The 23,860-nt window shown below is 37.1% G+C and overlaps 2 protein-coding genes across 2 annotated transcripts in view; one reads left to right on the forward strand and one right to left on the reverse strand.

Annotated features, from left to right (window-relative positions):
- Positions 1–16,647, reverse strand: part of LOC136846637 (uncharacterized) — a 228,212-nt gene extending 211,565 nt beyond the window's left edge. Inside the window, exon 1 of the mRNA XM_067117552.1 lies at positions 16,377–16,647. The gene's annotated coding sequence lies outside the window, so the exon portion shown is untranslated. The remainder of the gene's footprint in view (positions 1–16,376) is intronic.
- Positions 16,214–23,860, forward strand: part of LOC136846636 (ADAM 17-like protease) — a 93,942-nt gene continuing 86,295 nt past the window's right edge. The window contains exon 1 of the mRNA XM_067117551.1: positions 16,214–16,481. The gene's annotated coding sequence lies outside the window, so the exon portion shown is untranslated. The remainder of the gene's footprint in view (positions 16,482–23,860) is intronic.

Below are 23,860 nucleotides of genomic sequence, written 5' to 3' on the forward strand. Positions count from 1 at the left end.
ACCGTTATGTTGACACATCTAGGAATCGGTCACAAATTCTACGACCGAATTTTGCAATGATTGCAAGATAAACAGGCCCTATTGCACCTATTATTGCACCTTCATGCTTCCCTCTCTTTTCATCATGCAAAAATAAGGCAAAGAGAACTTGTAACTTGAGGAAATAAAATGCTTAAAGAAAGCTGAATGGGAAAATGGATCTCAAGATTTGACAGCTACTGAAAGATGCAACAGTAAAAAGCTGAATAATTAAAAGGCAATTAAAAATATGAAAGTTTAAAAGACAATAAACAATCTGAATAACGAGAAGGCACAGAGAGCTGGCAAGATTTGAAGAGAAATTCTGCGGCGTGGAAGTCATACCGTGATTGAGTGGCTGACCTGGATATGTACGGTATGTTTGGAAAAAGGAAAAATTCCAGAGGAATGGGTGACAGTAATAATTATTCCAGTTAATGGATGGGAGGTGAACCGTAAAAGTTACTAGGAAAAACATAATTAGGAATCCTTAGGACGGTGTATTGTAGGATTTGGATTAAAATGTGGTAAAAATTACACAGACCTAGACAAGACCAGTGTAAGTTAAGATACGAAAGAGGATGTGGTATAACCGACAAATAGTGCGAAGTTGTGCTTACAAGGAAAACAATGTAAGGCCACAGAAATAATAATAACAAGTTTAAAAACTATATGAATACGCAGAAAATATCCATATATACATATTTCATATTCTTCTTCTTTTATTAACGCGCTTTTTTCCCATTTTATATAGGCAATATACATATAATTATACATACATGTGTATATATACATATATATAATTATGCGTATATATATTCTTCTTTTATTAACGCGCTTTTTTCCATTTTATATAGGCTATATACATATAATTATATATACACATGTGTATATATGCATATATATAATTATGCGTATGTATATATATAAAATATGTATATAAGGATATTTCCTGCGCATTCATATAGTTTTTAAACTTGTTATTATTATTTCTGTGGCCTTACGCTATTTTCCTTGTAAACTGAACTTCGCACTATTTGTCGGTTATTGCACACCCTCCTTCGCATCTTAACTTACACTGGTCTTGCCTAGGTCTTTGTGCAATCTTTATTACATTTTGATCCAAATCCTACAATACACCGTCCTAAGGATTCCTAATTATGTTTTTCCAAGTAACTTTTACGCTTCACCTCCCATCAATTAACTGGAATAATTATTTCTGTCACCCATTCCCTCGGAATTTTTCTTTTTTCCTTTTATAGTACATGAGGTTTATACATATACACACACATATATATGTATATAAACCTCATGTACTGTAAAAAGAAATTTCGTAGTCATATCGATTGTCTGCAACCTTATGCGTACATTTTTGATAAAAGGCATCAGTGCTCAGCGAAAGCTCTTTTTTTTAAATACATACATACATACATACATACATACATAGACACGTATATTTATATCTTATATATATATATATATATATATATATATATATATATATATATATATATATATATATATATATATATATATATATAATAACTCTAGATTATCTATATATTCTATATAAGTATATTTATGTGTGCGTGTGTACTGTAAATGTTCATATCCTTGCAATATCACGTACTAATCAGCTTTCTGAATATATGATACACTTATGATGAATACACTTAATCATTATACTTCATTCACAATACCGTTAAACTAATCCCTCTTTATACATCCATATTCAGTATGCAAAAATACACAATTCTCCATTGTGCTTATTTTGCGATTACTCATTATGATTACGCAAAAAGTTGCAAGAGAATGAATAGAATTATCATTAGGGAAAGGAGAGAAACGAGTTGAGAGAGAGAGAGAGAGAGAGAGAGAGAGAGAGAGAGAGAGAGAGAGAGAGATGGAAAAATAACAGAAGCGAGTCTCGATATTCCACGATGAATTTAAAAAGATTACGCAGCAGGACAAGGGTACAGCGTTTGTTGTTTGTCTACAGGGAAGGGGGCAAAAAAAAAAATTTTTTTTTTGTTATGGTATTTGCAGACGGTCGTGGGCGAGAGTGGGCGGTCCTTGGGTGACCCTTTTCCCGCCTCCCTGCCGCCCACGCACACACGCCACTCTTGGCCACCTTCCAGATTTGATAATACTATTGATCTCCGTCGGTTCATTCTCAAATTTTAGGCCCCACCCCTTTCGGCTATCATCTCTCCCCCCTCCCCTTCCCCTCCTTCTTCTCACCAACCCCCTTTTTCCCTCCCCCTCCCGCCTCCCTACCGATCCTCACTATATTAGCTTTCCCACCATCACCCTCCCCTCGAACCTCCCCCCAGCCTCCTCCTCCTCCCCCTCCCACCTCCGCTGTTTCCTCCTCTGCCCACTTCTCCTATTTCCTTTCTCCGTCTAAACCACACCTCGTTCTCTTCCTCCTTTTCCTGCTTCTCTTCTATCTACTCTTCCTCCTGAAGGCTGCCTCTCCTATTTCCCCTCTGCTTCTAAAAATAGCATCTCCTACTCTCTCTCTCTCTCTGTGTCAAATATCGTTTACTGCTAATTATCTCTATCTCTCATTCTCTCTGTTAAATATCGTTTACTTCTGATAATCTCTATCTCTCACTCACTCTGTTAAATATCGTTTACTTCTGATAATCTCTCTCTCTCTCTCTCTCTCTCTCTCTCTGTCTAATATCGTTTACTGCTAATTATCTCTATCTCTCACTCTGTTAAATATCGTTTACTTCTGATAATCTCTCTCTCCCTCTGTGTGCATGTAAAATATCGTTTACTGCTGATCATCTATATCTATATCTCTCTCTAATAATAAAGAAATGTTCATCTCTCTGCCTATAACCACAGTTAATAATAATTTCTCTCTCTCTCTCTCTCTCTCTCTCTCTCTCTCTCTCTCTCTCTCTCTCTCTCTCTCTCTCTCCCTATTGTTTGATAATACCGTTCATTTCTTCCATCTCTCATTGGGTATTTCTGCTGTCTCCCAAATGCTATTCCTTGTCATCATCCTTGTGGAAAACGCTTCTGCAAAAGGCAATAGCAATATCTGATCTAATTACCCGGCAGTCAAGAGGCTCTTCCTGATCATTATATGGCGTTAGCGGTTATTTAATTTCCTGTTTAAATTCCTCGAAAGCAAGCGTCTTATTAGATACTGAAACATGATGCGCGGTTTCCGTAGAGTTTATAATTTCGTTTCTCGACTACTGATGATGTGGACATGCTATGGTAACGGTAGTTTTTCACTACAGTAATATCGTTAATTACCGAAGCCTTGCAAAACCTAGAGTGAATGCTTTTTTGATGCTAAGTCAGTTAAATTACTGCCTTGATTATTATTATTATTATTATTATTATTATTATTATTATTATTATTATTATTACCTGTAAGTCGACCTTCTTTCAAGCATTTAGTATTGACGGTGATAATCATTGTTATTATTATTATTACCTGTAAGTAGACCTTTCAAGCATTTAGTATTGACAGTGATAGCTGCATCTGCTGCATTCAATTAGCAGAAAGACAGAGAAAAGGCTCTGTATAAACAGAATGCAGCTATCACTTTCAATATTATTATTATTATTATTATGATTATTATTATTGTTATTACGCAAAATGGAAAAAATAACACAGGAAAATTGACTTGCACAGCAAACTTCGAGGGTAGAATGCAGAGAAGACAATGACACAAAAAAACCAATCCACACTGTTGTTGACATCATTGTAAACACATAAGGATCATTATAAGGTAATGTACATGGCATATTCGACCGATTCTTGACTCCAAAACAAAGGGACGTTTTCTAGGGTGTAATAGTAAACAAGCGGACGTTTTCTAGGATGTAACACTAAGCCGAAATTTGCTGTATTTTGAGATTATTCTTAAAACTAAAACGTCAAGTAAAAATTGAGCGTAGAGTAGCAACCGTGCCTTGTGAAAAAGCGAAAAGGCATTAATAAATTTTACGATTAATGTTAGCAGCCTGATGAGAGTGACAACGAGCCTTAATGAAATCCTAGAGACAGGGAAGTAAGGAATGGAATGGAATATAGAATTTAGGCCAAAGACCAAGCGCTGGGACCTATGAAGTCATTCAGCGTTGAAAGGGAAACCTACAGTAAAAAGGTTTGAAAGGTGTAGGAAACCCTCGCAACTGTACTATGAAACAATTGTTAGAAGGTGGAAAGTAAGATGGAAGAATGAGACTATGAACGGGGGTACAGCAAAAGGACAAAGAAGTAAGAGTAAATGCGGGCACACCACTATTGCTGAAAATTAACGAGGAAATGGTGCACACAGACACACACACATTCGGGGCATCCACATACTTCTAGATAAAGCTAGTTGAATGTTATCTTATACTCCACTGTCAATACAGAACACGCCTCCCAATTAAAGCTCGCAGATATTTTTTCCAAGATATGATCATTAATGATCTCACTATTTTGCAAGTCACGTCATTGTGATCCTATTATTCCTCAAGAAATAACCTCCTATAATCCTCCCTTTTCGCAATTCATGGCACCACGACCATATTTTGCAATTCATAACACTAACGCGCCTTTCAAGACGTGACTTCCTTGATTTTTACGTTTTGCAGATATTGTAAGATGTGCCCATAAAAGACTTTCATGTTCTGCATGTCATGGTATTCCTAAATCTGGCGTAATCTTACCACCAGCTTCATTATGTCTGGATGGTTACAAAACTGGTTACAAACAATGAACCTATCACAGGTTACAATCTAAGATAATCGCGTCTATTGCTTCAGAATCAGAATCTGGTTGAGTGTGAGAAAAAATTACGGTGCGTCACATTTCCCGTGGTTGAAAAATAACAATATTAATAAGTAAACCACATTCATCAGTAACAAGTCACAGTGGATAAGAGCATGCTGTACAATCTTCCACTGAATAAAAATAAATAGTATATAACCATAAAAAAGAAAAACTACGGTAACCGAGGGAACAGTATCACAGTAAGAACAGATAACATTAAAATCGTTCAAAAATCAAATATATACGTGCATGAAAAGCATTTGAAAAAGGGAATTTAAATATATTAAGGATGAAAACATATACATTGAAAACAAACACTACCATCAGTTTACTTTCCTGATAACCATCGTAATTTTAATTACGCTTTTATTACGTTTGTATGACATATGATGAGAGCCAATTTTACAACAAAGCCCCAGAACGGAAAGGAGGTTCAGTAACTCAGGACAAAAACATGAGCTCATTGTTTTGCCTTCTGGAAAGACTAATTAATAAACGTGAAAGCTTATATTCTCTGGTTTTCGATATGAAAACTTCCCGAGGCAGTTCAGACTTGCTAATTTAAGAGACTTGGGTGCCATAAATAAAATATATCATAGCGTAAATCGAATAAATGAGTGTACTATCTTGTGCTGTTAACACACGGTAAAAAAATCCAGATATATGAATTTGGTCACTAAAGTTTCTGCATATTTCATTTGCATTAAGTTGGAAAATTCATTCACCAAAAAATATCTATCAACTTTTATTCTTTTCTGCCACAACTGTTATAAATAATTAATGAAAGTCAAATTTCGGTGGTCCAGGGATTACGTTGAAGTCATTCAATTTGGAATATACTAAACCTCGCGTCCCCGGCAGATCCCTAAACGTGCTTTTTAAGAAGTTACGAGATTTAGGGTTTTGTATTTTTATATAGTTTATTTAATGTTTTGGGAATATATCGCTCAAACTTATATCGAAAGCTATCGCTGCTTACCGCCAAAAGCTGTTTGGAGGACACTGCTCATTTCTTGAAGTATAAAGACGTACTCGATACGTTCTTACATTTTATCTACTTATTTATTGATTTGCTCACTTATTTTTTTTCTTTTCTAATAACTGATCTCTTCCTTCTGTATTCCCTATTGCCTTCTGTTACTTCTTTCTAATGAACACCATAATATTCTTTGAAAGCTTGAATTTCAAGTCAATGGGCCCTGTGGGCTTGTTCCATATGAATAGGGTTCATCTTCTGAATAATAATAATAATAATAATAATAATAATAATAATAATAATAATAATAATAATAATAATAATTAAGAGCTTCTAAGGATAAATAATAAAATATAGACATTACAAAAAATACACACAGACGATACAACATTGGACAATAAACCCATCATTTCCCATGCAAATTTACAGTCGCCCCGAATTCCAATATATGAAATAAAATTTTGCATAATAATGTTAATATTTGTCCAGTGACAGATTTGAAGCTTGAATCAAATAAAAAGTGGCAAAATATTAATGAAAACATTAGCATTTCCCTCGTTCAATCATATCATCACTTCTTAGGCAAATTAGTTGCATGACGGAATATTTATTGCATAGCATTTTGAGTTGAATATATATATATATATATATATATATATATATATATATATATATATATATATATATATATATATATATATGTGTGTGTGTGTGTGTGTGTGTGTGTGTATATATAATATATATATACATATATATGTACATATATTATATATATAATATTATGTATATAAGACAAAATCCACGAATTCTCTTTCCTTCGTGGACTTCGTCTTTATTTTATATATTCATCACGTTCCATATTTTCGTGATTCAGTTATATATATACACACATACATACTGTACATACATACATACACATATATATATATATATTATACATATATATAATATGTATATATATATATATATATATATATATATATATATATATATATATATATATATATATATATATATATATATAATACGGATCTGGTTATCAAAATTTCCATACTTCACTTTACATTTGCAAGTTTAATTATAGATGTACGCACAACTGCGTGTTTTTATATTCGTGCGGAAATATGATCAACCATATGTTCTAGTGTATTACCCCAGTCGTGACGTATATACTGTACATGCGTATGTAACATTTTTTAAGCATGCCAGAGTTGGTGACATGGAAAAAGCGAACAGAGAGAGCATCGGAAACACTGGCGCCAAGTATTTTTGTTTATTAGCCAACACTCGATGTAAATTCTCTTATTCATCGTCTACTTGGCAACGTTTCCCCATGTCGATTTGTTTCACTTGCTCTACTACATCCGCCTACACCGAGTGTAACGCGGCTGCTGATTGGCCAGCGAAGCCCAGCAAGAGGCTACGACTCTCTTCCCTTCCCCCCCTTCACCCCCCTCCTCATCTCCTTCTCCCGCCTCCCTTCAGTAGCCGGACCGATCCTTCCGAAGACCGGGAAAGCGGGGCGAAATTAAAATCCTCGAAATTCTCCTTTTACGAAGATTTGGCTGTCGCTTTGTGGGGTGATTTTGGCATGCTGTTCATATGAAAGGATGTCCTCCATAAAGCGATCGCAAAAACTTCTGGAAATCCAGCCTTCAGGGCATGGCGGCGCGAACTGCGTCCGAAAACGACGAAAGTTTCCTGCTGGAATCTATGAATGGCTGGCTGGAAAACCACTGCGTTCCTCCCGCCATCAACCACCCCCTCCTCGTTCCCAATCCCTCCCCCCCCTACCCTTATCCAAAACATCTTTTCCTCCTCCCTCCCCTCCCCACCCCCTCATTGCGACCCCTATCGCTCCCTCCCTCCCTATTTCTCCACCACTTCTTCCTTGTCATGATTATTGGACCAACCCAAAGGGCGGGGAGGGGGGGGGGAGGGAAACGCTGTTTATTTATAGCCCGCGAGAGCGTCCACGGGCGAGATACGGCGAAGACACTTACATGAATCTCGTTTGCAAAATGCATGGGTGACGCCACATCAGAACACTCTCAATAATGCATAAGGTAAAGCTGGTCAATTCATTCGCGTGGCTACGTCAATGGAAACCAATATGTTGGCGGTACGCTTACATGTCGGTACATGTCAAATAATGATGATGATCAAGATCAGTTCAAGCACTAATACATACAGTATAACGATGTTAAGCAGCACTTATACATACATATACACACACACACACACACATATATGTGTGTGAGTGCGTGTACGTGTTAGCAATGGAGTGTGTGTATGACTGTGCAACAGCAAGCTGGAAGTAATAGTGGAAACTTAATTATTAGAGCAGAGACCCAACTAAATTTATACGAACGTAAGAAATACAGAAAAATTACCCTGAATGAAATATACTGAAACTACAGTACATGAAGTCGGGTACACTGTATGAATGAACATAAGACAAATAAACATCCTAATTGTACGAGTTATGCATATATACAGAAGACAAACAAAAAACAATATACACACTATAAACATGATTATACATACTATATCCATACCACAATTTAAACGTACAAAAAATAATAAAAAAGAAATGGGTTTAAATAGATACAGCTTAGAGGGATTGCAAAATAACGATAACTAAATTGTACATTGGAAACGTATATATAGCATCTGCAAAATATTGTTCAAGTGGCAACACATGCAATCCATTAACACTAGTGCAGAGAGAGAGAGAGAGAGAGAGAGAGAGAGAGAGAGAGCCTCACAAATTTATGTTGTTGCAAATAGGGCTGGAGGACTATATAAGGAAAAGCCTAAATTCGAGTATATGAAATGCAGGACGGAAATAATTCCCATAGACAGACAGACAGACAGACAGAGATGAAAATGAAACCTTCAGTCTGTCACAGCTCGTGTTACCACTGCCATCATCGAATCTCTTTCGGCAAGTTTAAAATCGTCTATTTACAAGTTGGAGAGATAATGTGACTCAACAACATCCGGCTTTCGCTCCTGAGCAAATTGGTGTGTCGTCTGGCGCAGTGAAGAAGGGAGATGGAGGGATGAGGGGGGGTGATAATAATGTAGGAATTAAGATGATAACGGATAAGTATCGAACTTTGAAATCTAAAAAAAAAAAAAATACAAAAAAATACAAAAATTGGAGAACAAATGTTATTCAAAACAACATACAGTTTCGGGGCGTCATGCTCCCTCTTCAGTGTGGAGGCGCTGGGTTTTAATTGGAATTTGGAATATAAATTTAGGAATTTAGGCCAATGGCTAAAAGTAACGTTGAAACGATTGTTCGGAGAGGATGGAAGGTAAGATGGAAGAAAGAGAATATGGAAGGAGGTATAATAAAAAAATAATGAAAGTGCTTGCAACTAAGGACCGAAGCGACGCTACAGAGAACCTTAAGTAATGCCTACAGTGAACCGCGTGAGGTGAAATGACGGCACTACACCCCTACAGGAATACGAATGAACACTTGAAGAAAGTAAGCGAGAGAAAAAGGAAGATCGAAAAAAAACCCAACAGATAACGATCTTCAAAAGGCTACACGTCATCCAACTTCAATAGTGGCATTTAATCCACAAAAGGTTCAGATGACATTCTTCATAAAGGTGACAAACAACGAACTCCGAAATGTGACGGCTAATGATCTTTTTTTTTTTTTTTTTTAAGGACGACGGCATCAGTAATGACCTAGTTATGAGGTTATTATTAGAAGGATAAAAACGAATTTCATCAATGAACAGCAGAGTGGGACTTTTCCTATAAGAGTCTTCCAACCTCGTCCGACTCAAGGCCCAATCCTGAGATGAAGATTTATTTTTTGAAAGGAAAAAAAAATAATATAAAAAGTGAACAAAACCATAAATGGGCACTATTCCGGTAACAAATAATCGGCAAAAAAGACGCCGTACATGAATTTATTGATTTTGAAAACAGAAAAATGCAATAGACGAATCCAAAGATGAAGAATTTATGTAAAAAAAAAAAATCTGCAATAGCGAACCCAAACGGATCGCTCTTTATGAAAAAATTAAATAACGGACACGCAAGCTTATTTTGAATGCCAAAACAACCTGCGCGGAATCGCTGTTCTCGACTTCATTTTGCGACTCTTCATTCATCATATTCGACTCGACTCATCACTGAAATCATAGAGGCAACGAATGCAATAAACACCTATTGGAGACTGACTTACTAGGGTTCGTTCACCCCGTTAAGTATCATCCTCTTACGCCTTTGATAAGAGACGCGAACCCACGGAGCCCCGCGCATGCGCAGCTCTCTTCTCCCCCGCTGTAGCAGAGCAAGGGTGTCATTAGCAACGGAATTTTGTGAGGAGGCTCGAATCAGGTTATACGTGCTGGCGCAAATGGCGGCGGATAATTTACGTCAAAATCACAGGCGTTATTATTTGGAAAATTAAGGCTTCAAGGCACAAGATGTTGAAAAATATTCTGACCTTGAGGGTAATAATAATAATATCCTTTCCTTCTGAATGAAGGGGGAAGGGGTAACGCCTTTTCCTCGGTGACATTTTTTTTTTCTCTCTTAATTTCTTCTTCCTTGGTAATCACTCCAATTTTGGGAGAGGAGGTTAATTTCCATGGCATTTTTGTAACCAGAAATTACGTACGGACTGATGATCTGGGCTTGAGAAAACAATTTACGTAACATAACCAAAACCTTCATTAACACCATATTATATGCATGGCATTTTCTCTAAGGGGGCTTTTTTTTATTTTTTATTTTTATGTTTTTTTTTGCCTATTGAATATTTTCGTGGTTGCGTCTTCATGCTTCCTCTTTTCACTTAAAAGTAACACAGCGTTTAAAATAAGATAACCTTTGAAATTGTTATATATATATATATATATATATATATATATATATATATATATATATATATATATATATATGTATATATATATATTTATATATATATATTTTATTATATATATATACATACATATATATATATATATATATATATATATATATATAATCACCCATAACCATTTTCTTCTAACTAAGAGAGTCTTTAAAACAACGTAAGTCCCTATTACTTTCTTCCTCATGCGCAGTCACTCACTATATGTATGTATATATATTTTATATATATACATATAGATGTATATATACATATATATATAATTATATATAAAGTAATATATAATATATATACACACATATATATATATACATATATAATATAGTGAATTACAAACTGTAAAAAAATAGAACTCCTAAAATGAAAGCTTCGTATAAAAGTCCCCGCCAAGGACAATACGACCGTTACCTAACGCCGTCATAACGTCCACCAACGAAGCTGGACGAAGGTAATGTTTTCACGCGAGCCTGTGAATGCGTTGGCCAGTTTTCTTCCAGTATTTCGAAAAATTGATGAGCCTGTTTATATCAAACTCCCTCAAAGTAATCAATCTCGTTAATTATTATTATTATTATTATTGCTGTTGTTGTTGTTATAAGAAAGAAATCAATTCGTCTAACCTGCTTCCACAGCACGGATTATTATTATTATTATTATTATTATTATTATTATTATTATTATTATTATTATTTTTATTATTATTGTTGTTGTTGTTGTTGTTGTAAGAAAGAAATTAACTTGTCTAACCTGCTTCCACAGCAGGGATTATTATTATTATTATTATTATTATTATTATTATTATTATTATTATTATTATTATTGTTGTTGTTGTTGTTGTTGTTGTTGTTGTTGTTGTTGTTATTATTATTATTATTGTTGTTGTTGTTGTTGTTGTAAGAGAGAAATTAACTTGTCTAACCTGCTTCCACAGCACGGATTATTATTATTATTATTATTATTATTATTATTATTATTATTATTATTATTATTATTATTAATCTTGTTGTTCTCAGAAAGAAATTAGCTTGTCTAGCCTGCTTCCACAGCACGAAGCCACGCACGCGAAGGAAATAACGGAGCAAATAATTACTAAAGACATGCTAAATAAAAGGAGGCATTGCATAAACGGTCAATATTAATCTCAACACAGGAGCCAGCGTGACGCAGTAAGATGTTGCACAACACAGAGTTGGGTTGAGAATAGGAAGCTCCGTGGTCAACCACTTTAACAGAACCCACCACCCCCCACCCTCCTCCCTCCCACCCAACTCACTCTCACGCACCCACGCACACAACTGAATGAAAACAAAAGACGTCAAATAATCATCAAAATGAAGAAAATAACCATAAGTGAATGAGGTAAGTATCACGAAACGAATGGCAATCGGAACGAGATACCTTGCAAAAAAAAAAAGACCAAGTTTTTGTATGAAAATCTAAAATACGACTTTTTTAATTGGTTGTCATTACTACTCACACAGCTCTCGTTACTATTCATACACCGCCCTATTATGTGGCTGACGCTAATGACCAACAGCGAAAATGCTGCGTAAAGATTCATTACAGGTTCTGTGCAGATAGATAGCATAGAATTGAATAGAATATTGAATTTAGGCCAAAGGCCAAGCGCTGGGACCTATGAGGTCATTCTGCGCTGAAACGGAAAGTGACAGTAAAAAGGCCTGAAAGGTGTAACAGGAGGAAAACCTCGCAGTTGCGCTATGAATGAATTGTTAGGAGAGGGTGGATAGCAAGATGGAAGATAGAGAATATGAAAGGAGGAAACATTAAAAGCAGTGAAAGAGGTTGCAGCTAGGAGCCGAAGGGACGCTGCAAAGAACCTTAAGTAATGCCTACAGTGCACCGCATGAGGTGCACTGACGGCACTAACCGCCCCCTCCCCTCTACGGGAGTGCAGGCAGATAATTCTACCGAATGTTGGGAACTGGGACAGCTGCATGATCACCCAGCTGTCATATAGGCTAAAAAGCCACACAGTTAAAAAAAAAAAAAAAAAGGAATATTGGCACCTGACGACATATTCAAAGTGATGACAATGAGAAACTGTAAATACTGCATGTCTTTTTAATTTCAGGTATCTAATTATTCGCACACATGTCAATTAATAGCACCGCTTGGTAACGAAATATGTGTATATACAGCATAAAGTTACATCCACGATGGAAAATTGAAACAGTTTTAATTTCCCTCTGTGGCTGTAACTTTGTTCACACACACACACACACCACACACACACACACACATGTATATATATATATATATATATATATATATATATATATATATATATATATATATATATATATATATAATGTTTGTGAATGAGGGAGCCCTTGGGATACACCATAATGAACTAAGTCTATGCCTACGGTTCCCTGAGAAATTTAACTTCGTCAGGAGAGGGTTGTTCGTGTGCTCATGGTAAAGAGACGGAAAACAATACTCCAATACATGTTCATATTTCTCTGGTCAGTTATGAAAATGGATTATCGGACGCAAGCCTCTCTTGGAAATCAGGCTTACTGGAAAGCTAGGATATCAGAGAGAGAGAGAGAGAGAGAGAGAGAGAGAGAGAGAGAGAGAGAGAGAGAGAGAGAGAGAGAGAGAGAGATTGTGTAAGACTATGCAAAAAAGGCCATCAATAATAAATTATTTCACTGGAGAGTTAAGAATACACCGAACACTAAGAGAGAGAGAGAGAGAGAGAGAGAGAGAGAGAGAGAGAGAGAGAGAGAGAGAGAGAGAGAGCAAAGGGTCACCAAAAACTAAACTATGGATTGCAGTACATGCTACTAGAAAGAGAATGTCGAAACAAAGAGGCATCAGAAACCAACAAGAAATGCTTTCACTACAGAATTAGGTCTGTGCTAGGATATATTACAACGAGAGAGAGAGAGAGAGAGAGAGAGAGAGAGAGAGAGAGAGAGAGAGAGAGAGGACTGGAACGTTGTGTTGCTGCCATGACAACGCGCGCGCACACACACACATACACACACACACACACACACGTACAACCTGTTTGATATTCTTTCAAAATCTCCCCTAATACACGAACCAGCCCCTCCCAGCCACTGGGAAATGAGATGCCTCCTTGCCTGGCATCTAAAGTACAAATAGATTAATACGCCGCATGAAACAACAAGGAAGTAAATTAATAAAAATGAATTCCATGAGGTGTTTTTTAGTGTTACGTGACAACGCCTGCCCTGGCAATTCACCTCCGCAGTTTCATGAATTGACTGATGAGAGAAAAGCAGCCACTGACATCCACGGAGTTGTCATTCACCAAACCAAGCAGCTGTCATTCACAATTCCATACAACAGCATTTGAATGATTTTATCGCGCATTTCTCGTTAGCTCCGTGATTCATGCCTTTTGATGTGGACAGTCCATTCTTAGATACGCGATCAAACAGTTTTAGTACTATTTTTTCCCATTTCACTAATTAGCAAAGATTAATTAACTGACCGATTAAAATAATTTGGCGTCCTAAAATTCCTGTCAAACACCACATATAACGTGTACTTAGGCCTATTGGCCAAAAGCCGTACTGGCATCAGCCCAACATAAATAATTTTCCATCTGATTTGGCCTTCGAAGCCAAGGATTAGGGTTTTTGTGTGGTGTAGAGAGAGAGAGAGAGAGAGAGAGAGAGAGAGAGAGAGAGAGAGAGAGAGAGAATTTTAAGCTACAACAGACTAAGTAAACAGCAGACACTACGTACAATAATCGACATAAAAATTTCAACAATAATATGCATAGCATAAATCTCGGATCCAAACTTCACATAACTCACTCTACTATATTCTAGAAATTAGATACATTTTAATCTCATAACCAGCTAAAATACGTTGCTGTTGGTTGGATTTTTTCGTATCACAACAAACACTTCGTTAAGTTTACCTTGCGCTGCTACTCTAAACCAGGTTTAATAGAGTACTCTATTAATCCTGCTCCAAACAACCTCATCCGTTGCAGACCGGTGTCTACTGTAAATTTAAGTTGGCTGGCGCCCGTCAGTCACTCAACATCACGCTTAAAAATACGCAAAATTGTTATTCAACTCATTAAATTTTAGACGCTCTTGTTTAGATGGGTATTACCGCATAATTTGTGGTCTATGTTTACAGATCACTATGTGTTGCTTACTATCTTTGAGGGTAACGGACGAAAAAAAAAAACTCGATTGGGGAACTGGTCGGTTTTGCAATCTCGAACGACAAGTGTCATGGCGGAAGGAGCACTTCTTTCACAACCAAGTATTTACGCACACGGCGGTTTGCTACCTAGTCTTGAAGAAACTAGACTTTTAATAAAGTCGCCATTAAATCTGTCTGGTGGCACTGTTCTTTGGTCCACAAATAACAGAACAGACTTCTTGGAAGCAAGTTTACAGAAAAGACGTTTTCGATAGACCTAACCCTAACATGTCGTTCCACACCAATCACTGTGGCAAAAGCGAAAGGTGATTGCTTTGTTCTACTAGTACTGTATTTATAATTTAATTCTTACGCCCAGATATATGCACTATTCTATCACAATTTGATGTCGCAAGGCAGTGGATAGGATGAAATTGTGAAAAATAATAAACACAATCATATGCGAAACCATACAACGTGTAAAAGGGTCAGCTAATTACGTTAAGACATGAAAATAGTGTTCGAATGGTTATGTTCTGTCTTTGGCGGTTCGCCGACTGCTACCAAATTTTAATCCACAACGCATGGACAGTATTCTTTTCCTGCGACTGCCGATTTTGTTGTCTGTTCATTATAGTAAGCTTATACAAAGAGACCGGCCATAACCCACAAACCAAACTTAATTCACTGAAATGTTAAAGACCAAATTTCTTAAACGATATTCTATTTATGCGCTAGGTAATCCTGCTGGCCTATAACCGGAAGCCATAACTAATTTTCCATGTTGGCCTATAACCGGAAGCCATAACTAATTTTCATTACTCCTAACTCAAAGGAATATTTGTGAACATTTCAAAACAATGGCCGTTTTAATAACCTGTCTGTGGATAATAAACCATTTCACGTCAATCAATTCCAGGATATGTCACGCTTAGGCTAACCTACCTGGTATCAAGGTTGTCTTCCCCTTAAAAGCCTAACCTGTCTTACCTATATGATTAGGCTATTCACAGACTCGCACGAAACTGGTGTATTCTTACTTGAGGGCGTCTTTCAAGTGGTGTTCACTTCGTAAATAGCGTGCATTCAAACGTATTGGTTTACAGAATATCTTCTAAGTTTCCTGGATGTGTTACTTGATAAGCCACCATGTCTAAACCCTGGCCAAATTTTAAAACTGGTATGCTAGTTGCGGTTTAAAAAAATCAATAATCGCTGGGTTTCCACAAAATACCATACCATATAATTCATCCAAAGCTATTTGATCATAGGATTTTTACGTAGTTGACTCGCGTTATGTTACTACTGTTAGTTGCAGGGAGGTGTAAGAGTAATCGGACAAGTCCATTTTTCCCGCGTTGTCATAGCCCGCGCAGCCGTTCTTAGGCAGAAGTGACAGGCTCAAGCTAGGCCGCTTCCAGTTGATCTGTGTAAACTCTGGCATCAAAACACAAAACTGTGTATGTGTAACATTCGCGTATTATTAAAAACAAACTACAGTGCGTAAAATCAATGAAACTTACCTGGTCTGTTTAGTTTGGACCCGAAATGTCTGGGCTAGCCTACATTCCCAGCAGTCCTCACAAGGTCAAACCAAACACTTGACAAGGTGGACACGAAGTTTCAAGGTAAGCACCGGTTTTTCTTCACACCTGTTAGTAAAGCTACATACACAACGTTTTAAACCAGTTCATTTACACCATTATTAAAGGAGTAATAGTGAGTCAATAGCGGTTGACCACTGGCGATCGATTTTCGTTGTGATGACCCACCACTGGTGGATGACTGACTGACGGTGTCTATCAATTTGAACCATAAGAGTAGCCAATGAATTGAAAATACTCGTGCCTGTTTTTCGTGTGTGCGGTTACCTAATAGACGATTCATGTGCTTTATCGTATTTTAAATTGAAATGAGACCCCAACGGCAATGGAAGTTTAAGCAGGAAAACAAAAGGTACCATGATGGTTAAAAGAGAGGCAAGGTACTATAGAGCATTAGATAGAGATGAGAAGGGATGAAAGTAATTCTTTTGACAATAACCTGTGTATTTTATCGGTAAAAGATAAGGATAAATAACTGGGTAAATGAAGAGTGAGACAGAGTTTACTTGTAAAGAGACAGGCAAGCAAAATAACCGAATGTAGATAGCATAAAAGGGGGAGGGGAGGAATTGAGCATGATTACATTAAAAGTATGATCCGTTAGTCACTGAGTATGAGAATTGAAGACGTTATGAAAACTGAAAGATAAAATTTCAAGTCTATGATGCGGTTGACAAGCCAAATACGCATCTATGTTGATACTAGCTTAAATGCAGCGGCGTTATAAGCCCCAAAGTGTGTAGACCTATGCATCTGGTAACTTACGATTAGAGGTGCTTTAGTCGTCTTCTACTGCTGACTCGATTACAAACACCAACCGTCATTAGGCGGGATATTATGAAATGTTTTTCTTTTAATTTTTGTGACATTATGTTATCAAGTGATGGTTTTTTGTTTCGATTTAGCTGACTCATGATAGCACGGGCCCTTGCCGAATGCTGGAGGGTGTAAGAGGACTGATGTGGCCACCTGGAAAGGAATAAGAGTGAAACTGTTTTTTGGGAAGGGTATGGTTCAGTGCCTGGCTGTCATATGGAGAATATGAACTGACGCGTATGTACTTTTTTACTTGTCCACATATGCCTTATTAACGCGAACAGTGTTGCACCTAGGCATTACTAAAATTTATTTGCAGCTTTCCTTCGGCCCGAGCTGCACCCACTTTTTAGACTCCTGCTTTATCTCTATTCGAGCTTTCTTTCATCTTGCTGTCTAATCACTCCAACCCCTCTTTTCACTCCAAGCAATGAATGGCAGAAAATGCCCTAGTGCTTGGCTACACTGCCAAATTTTCATTATGAAATAAATCAGTGACTTTCAATCTCTGACAGTGGCGAGAACGCTAAGGGTTACCTTCCCAGTATCTCGCAGGAGTGAAAGGGCAGTTGTTAGCGCCATCAGAAGAGTCTCATCTGCCATTCATGGGGTGTTCCATCTTTTCAAAAGGTCCACAACCCTCCAGTAAACGCTATTTTGTTTTGGTTTACGGTGCATTAGAATTAAAGCCAATAGCACTCTCTAGGGCAGCAGTGACCAGATAGTACCAGTTATTACCATGGCTTTAGTAGTCAAGTTTACTGACACGCGCGCACAAACACACACACACACACACACACACACACACATATATATATATATATATATATATATATATATATATATATATATATATATATATATATATATATATATATATATATATATATATATATGTTGTATGTTTTTGTGCATGCATTCATGCCCACACAGGGTTTTGATAACAGCCAATTACGAAAAGTGTATTCCCTACACTTTGTATTTTCAGTCCTGGCTCATTATCCTGAAGGTCTCAAAGGCCTGTGTCCTTCGAGAATAGCCTCTGACTATTATTGTTTTTGCTCTCTCTCTCTCTCTCTCTCTCTCTCTCTCTGGGAGGGGGTAAATCGAGATTCTTCAACAATGGCATTGACGATGAAGAATAGAAACATCTCTAGGGTAAGAGCGATAATTAAGAGTAGAATCGGGATAAGAGGCGGAGGAAATTAAAAGAAGAGGAGGAAAAAGAAAGAGCTTGGGGAGTCTGGATCAGAAGGGGCGGACGGAGGGGTTGGCGGAAGGTGGGGTGGGGGAGGGGGGAACGTGCGCCGAGGAAGAAAGAACGGGCAGTTTTCATTAATTAACTGCCATAATGGATAACATTTTTCACCAGATAACGTTATGATGAGGAGTTTATTTTTCATTTCATCTTCACGTGAAGAATTCTCTGGAGAAGAAACGAAACAACTGGGTCTTACTAGAAGTCATTTTTAGTCGGTGTTGTACAAGATAATGTATTTGTACATTTAAGAAAGAGGTTTAAACATACGGCGGCGCGAGAGCGCTCCCACGCTTTTACATACGATAATAGATACGGAAACAAGGATATAAACCCTTATTTAACGTAATTCGCGTAAAAAGGGTATTGAGCCGACATTGGCCTAAACTCTACAATAGCAAAATAAAGGGTTCAAAAAATGTTGGATTAATTATAATGATGCTCTCAACTTCCATCCTGGCAAACTTCGCGGAAGAAGAAGCGCTATTATGAAGTTAGGGGTCATGAAAAGCCTCTGTTCCTTCATCGCCCAGGTCCATTAGTGCCAATGACTTCGAGGAATACGCGTTTTGCTTTTTGTCTGCCACGCCCTGTGGTGCTCCAACTGCTATGTGATGATGATGAACACTCCCCCCGGCCCCCACCCCTTTCTCTCTCTCTCTCTCTCTCCTGAGTATATTTAGTCATTCACACACGAGCACATTCGTTAACTGTAAGTTTTTTCTGTAATGTAAGGGAGCTCCATAGAAATAATAAAAAAAAACAAATGTCACTGCTACATTCACCCTTTAGGTTGGATGTCAATGGCATTTGACGACACGACGCCAGATAAAATTAAATTAATCAATCAATGGTGATCCCCCTGTGTAGTAAACTTCCACAAGATTAGCTGGTGCATAGACCTACGCAGAAGGTTCTGGACTGAGCGTCAGGCCCTCTTGCTTGATTATGTAACATGCAATACTCTAACCCTGATTATGTATAAGGTTAAATGCGCTTACCTTACCTTTCAGCCATGCGTATATCATACACAAATGTATACATAAATACATATCAACGTATGATATGTATTTATAAGTCTAATGATGCTCTTGAGGTTCCTAACGGCGAACTCCGCTGTTAGGTTATGGAAAAGACACTTTTTCGTCCGTGGTTACTATTATAACCAGAGCCTCCATATTAGGATCTCTGCTACAGTCCATCCAGTATCTGGGCTTGTCTCAGCAATGCTAAATTGACTATTCTTTCAATATTTTTCTTGAAGTGCATAGTAAGCCTACTCGATTTTACATTACTCATATACACGCAAGATTCACCCCTAGCATCAAAGAACCGAATATGGTCTACCGTAGCTAATGGTTCTGGCCCTTGCCCTAAATGGCCCTTAAATGCAGTAGGGTTTTGAATGAGATAAAGAGGCCTGATGTGAATCTCTGGACTCTTTCTACAAAGAGACAAAAAAGGTGTCAAATCATATCAATACTAGTCACCGTAAGAGCGCATTATACAATGAGCATTTATATATGTATACATACATATATACTGTGCATATATATTCAAATTTGCAAAAAAGAAAAAGTATTTAAATTTTCTGTATAAAACAGTATCACGATTGCAATAAAAACAACTATGATCATACAGGGGTGAATATAAAAAGAAGCAGAAGCCATGGTCGCTCAAGGTTTGGGAAAAGTTTGTTATCGCTCGAAAATATTTCATCCTCTTTTCCTTCACTTAGTGTAACCTGGAAGTGTGAGGCAAAGCAGAATTACTTAGCCCATTAATACCTCAGCGTTCTTGAACTTCCTCTGAAAAGAACTGGAATGACATTCATAATTCCGTATTGGCATTCTTTTCTTGGTTTTCCTTTGTTTTGATTATGGGATTCGTTCAAGATCAAGCATCCTTTGCAAATAACAAAAGTAAATTTTAAAGGAGGAATTTTGTGTTTACCATCATTTGTATACTTCCATCTTACCCAGCTCTTAAATCGGTCAAAAGTCTTGCAACTTTCGGAAATCATCGACATATGTTGTATCGCCCTGTATTTACGTCACTTACTTTTTTTCTTCTTCTTCTTCTTCAGCTTTCCATAGTCTATGTTTGAATGACGTTGCTTGTGAGTGCACTGTCTCCACAACGTATAGACCTGTGATTCTCATTCTCACACTGGGCATGTGCTCCTAAGTGAGCTTTGATTTCGTCGTTTGTCAGTAACAGTCAAATTTAGTATTATCATTATTCATCCTCATCAGTTTTAAAATGAATGTGTAAAAACCGGTCACGAAGATATCAGAACACAAACAAAATTCCTGTGTAAGTTTGGAAAAGCTTTGGTTAAAATGTATCCCGGTTAACAAACAAATCAGTGACAACAAAGTCTGTCTAAGATAAGGATATTCGACAGTGATCTAGTATGAAACTTTTTTAATGAAAAGCTGAAACAATATTACTCGTAAAACAATAGAGCCTCAAGCGTTAAGACTAAAATAAAAGAAAACTATGATCGTATGGTCTATGAAATTTAATTGCAGACGCAAATTTCAATGCAATGCACAGACTCTAGTTGGAGGAGTTTCATGCAACTAATGTTGCGGCACCGAAGGAAGACGTGTGCTGACTTTGTAACGGACTCCATAAAATAAACAACTTTTTCTGTTTTTTTTTTCCTCTTTTTTTGAAGGGCGGGGTCAAGAGTGTGAGCCATAACTTCGTTTTCTTTCAAAATACATTTTCTGTTACACGTGGTTTGGTCGTAGACTACGTTACATGTGATATAGGCGCCCTTTGGCGATTTAGCGAGGTAACAAGTCGAAAATGTTCTATTCCTGCCACTCTACATATATATGTATATATATATACATATATATATATATAAATGTATATTATATATATAAATATATGTATATATATATATATATATATATATATATATATATATATATATATATATATATATATATATCATGTATAACGTGTGTGCCCGTATGAGAGGAACCCAAGGTAAGGTCGACTGAACCAGAATCCTGGTAAAAAATTTGACCTGAGCGAGGGAACCTGCACTTACCCGTAACCTTTGCCATAAAGGGGGTACGTCATCAGTGACCTCCCGTGTAAATAACGCTCAGGTCAGGTTATGTATCAATTATGGAAAGCGAAGAAATGAAAGTAAATTCCAATGTAGGCTGCATTTCGCCATCATCACTAGGGAACAGGACCACTTACCTGGCTTTGATAGCATAGCATGGGGAAACAATAGGCCTACTCCGCTTTTAGCGTGTTCTCGACAAAATTGTGATACGAAAGGCGCCGAGGCAGAAATAAATGAACACTTATTAATATAAAAAAAAACGCTTAGAAGTTATGTTGCTTCACTGATTACGCAAAATATAAAATTTATTATAGAATATGAGCTGAGTTGTTGAGACTTCATTTCATATCCGGTATGAGTGGGATAGAAACTTATGGCATTGCTTTATGATGCTCGTCGTACGGTCTGTTTTAATTCGTTGTTAAATTAACCTTCGGATATGTCACGCATCATCACGGTGAAATAACGGATAAAATATCTTGCCGGCAGAAACGCAAATCTCCGAAAATGAAACTGTTGAGCCTGCGTACCAGAACCGTAAACCGTTCCCGTAAGGAAATATAGTACCGCCAGTGCACTTCACATGGTGCACTACATATAGGTATTACTTAAGGTTCTTTGCAGCAGCCCTTCGACCCCTAGCTGCTACCCCCTTCATTCTTTTTGCACTACCTCCATTCACATCCTCTGTAATCCATCTCACTTTCCACCCTCTCCTAACACTTGTTTTGTAGTGCAACTGCGAGGTTTTCCTCCTGTTATACCTTTAAAACCTTTTTTCCTCTCAATTTGCCTTTCAACGCTGAATGGCCTCAAAGGTCCTAACGCTTGGCCTTTGGTCTAAATTTTGTATTCTATTCCTACTACTTTTGGTAGTTTAGGGAGCGGGTAGACGGTTAGAGTATGAGCAGATTTTCTAGTTTCTTGATTATCTCAGCTGCCAAATTCAGCAGCCTGTCGCCAGGAGGTGATAGAATGACCAGCATTCTCGAGTCTGACTGTTACACATCATGTAACATCATGGCCTTTCATAGTTGTTGGTGTGAGCTCCCATGCTCAAGGGTACAGCTAAGGATTCTTTTCTTTATGTTTATTATGATTAGTTACTTTTGTTGATTATATATATATATATATATATATATATATATATATATATATATATATATATCAATTAATTGATTGATCGATAGTCTTCTCTTTTTCTGATTACGTTTCTCGAACCACTGGTCATGATTTGCGTATGGATGCTGTCCATATACATTCGTATCTTCTTCTTTTTTTTGTTTCTTTAATTATATTTTTAACTGAAAACCTTTACGGACAGAGCCAACAGATTATAACCCCACAAGGATTCCAGAGGGAAATCTGCCTGAGAGAGAGAGAGAGAGAGAGAGAGGCTAGTTATAAGAACAGGTGATGAATAATTAAATATGAGGGAGCAGAGAATGGAACCGATACACCTGACATTCAAGAGACGTCATCATAGAGGAGGACTGAATTTGCCTATTGGCCTCTTTCATTCGAATGTACGTTCACAACGAAATTAATGAATATAGTAACGCCACCTCAGTGTTAAGCGAGACAGCAAGCTGATTACAAGACTAATACTAATACCCTCAATAACTTCCTACTGACTTCCTGGACGTTAAAGCTATTGTGGATTAAGATAGCAAAGGCCTCTTTGCACGCACGATTATGGATATTTTGATGTTGGGTTAGTCTGTGAAAAGACGCCTTTGCTATCTTAATCCACAATGTCCTTAATGTCCAGAAAGTTAGTGAGGCTAAATTAAGCCGGCCTTATGCCAGCACGAGAGTGCAGAAGCGACTCGTAAGTGTGGTAAGGTGTTGAAGGGATGAACAGCCCCATAGACTCAGCCAAACCAACAAGGTGAATAAAAGATTATTATTATTATTATTATTATTATTATTATTATTATTATTATTATTATTATTATTATTATTAATATTATTATTATTATTAAATTAAAAGAAAACTTGTGAACAAAATTTTTGAAGCTAAGAATTTTGATATCTCAAAGTGACAGAATAAGGGAAGCTTGACCCTAAGACTCCAGAAGACCATGGAACAGAGGCTATGGCGTTAGCCGGAGTTTGAGAGCATCGGTTACATAGTCCTTAAAAGTTAAGAATATAATTAATTTATGGTATGAAAAGGAGAGAAATAATCTTAAAACTGTTAAGCCCTTTATTGTTGAAGAAGTGGATTTATCACTT

Source organism: Macrobrachium rosenbergii, chromosome 15 (assembly GCF_040412425.1).
Source record: "Macrobrachium rosenbergii isolate ZJJX-2024 chromosome 15, ASM4041242v1, whole genome shotgun sequence".
Lineage (NCBI taxonomy): Eukaryota > Metazoa > Arthropoda > Malacostraca > Decapoda > Palaemonidae > Macrobrachium > Macrobrachium rosenbergii.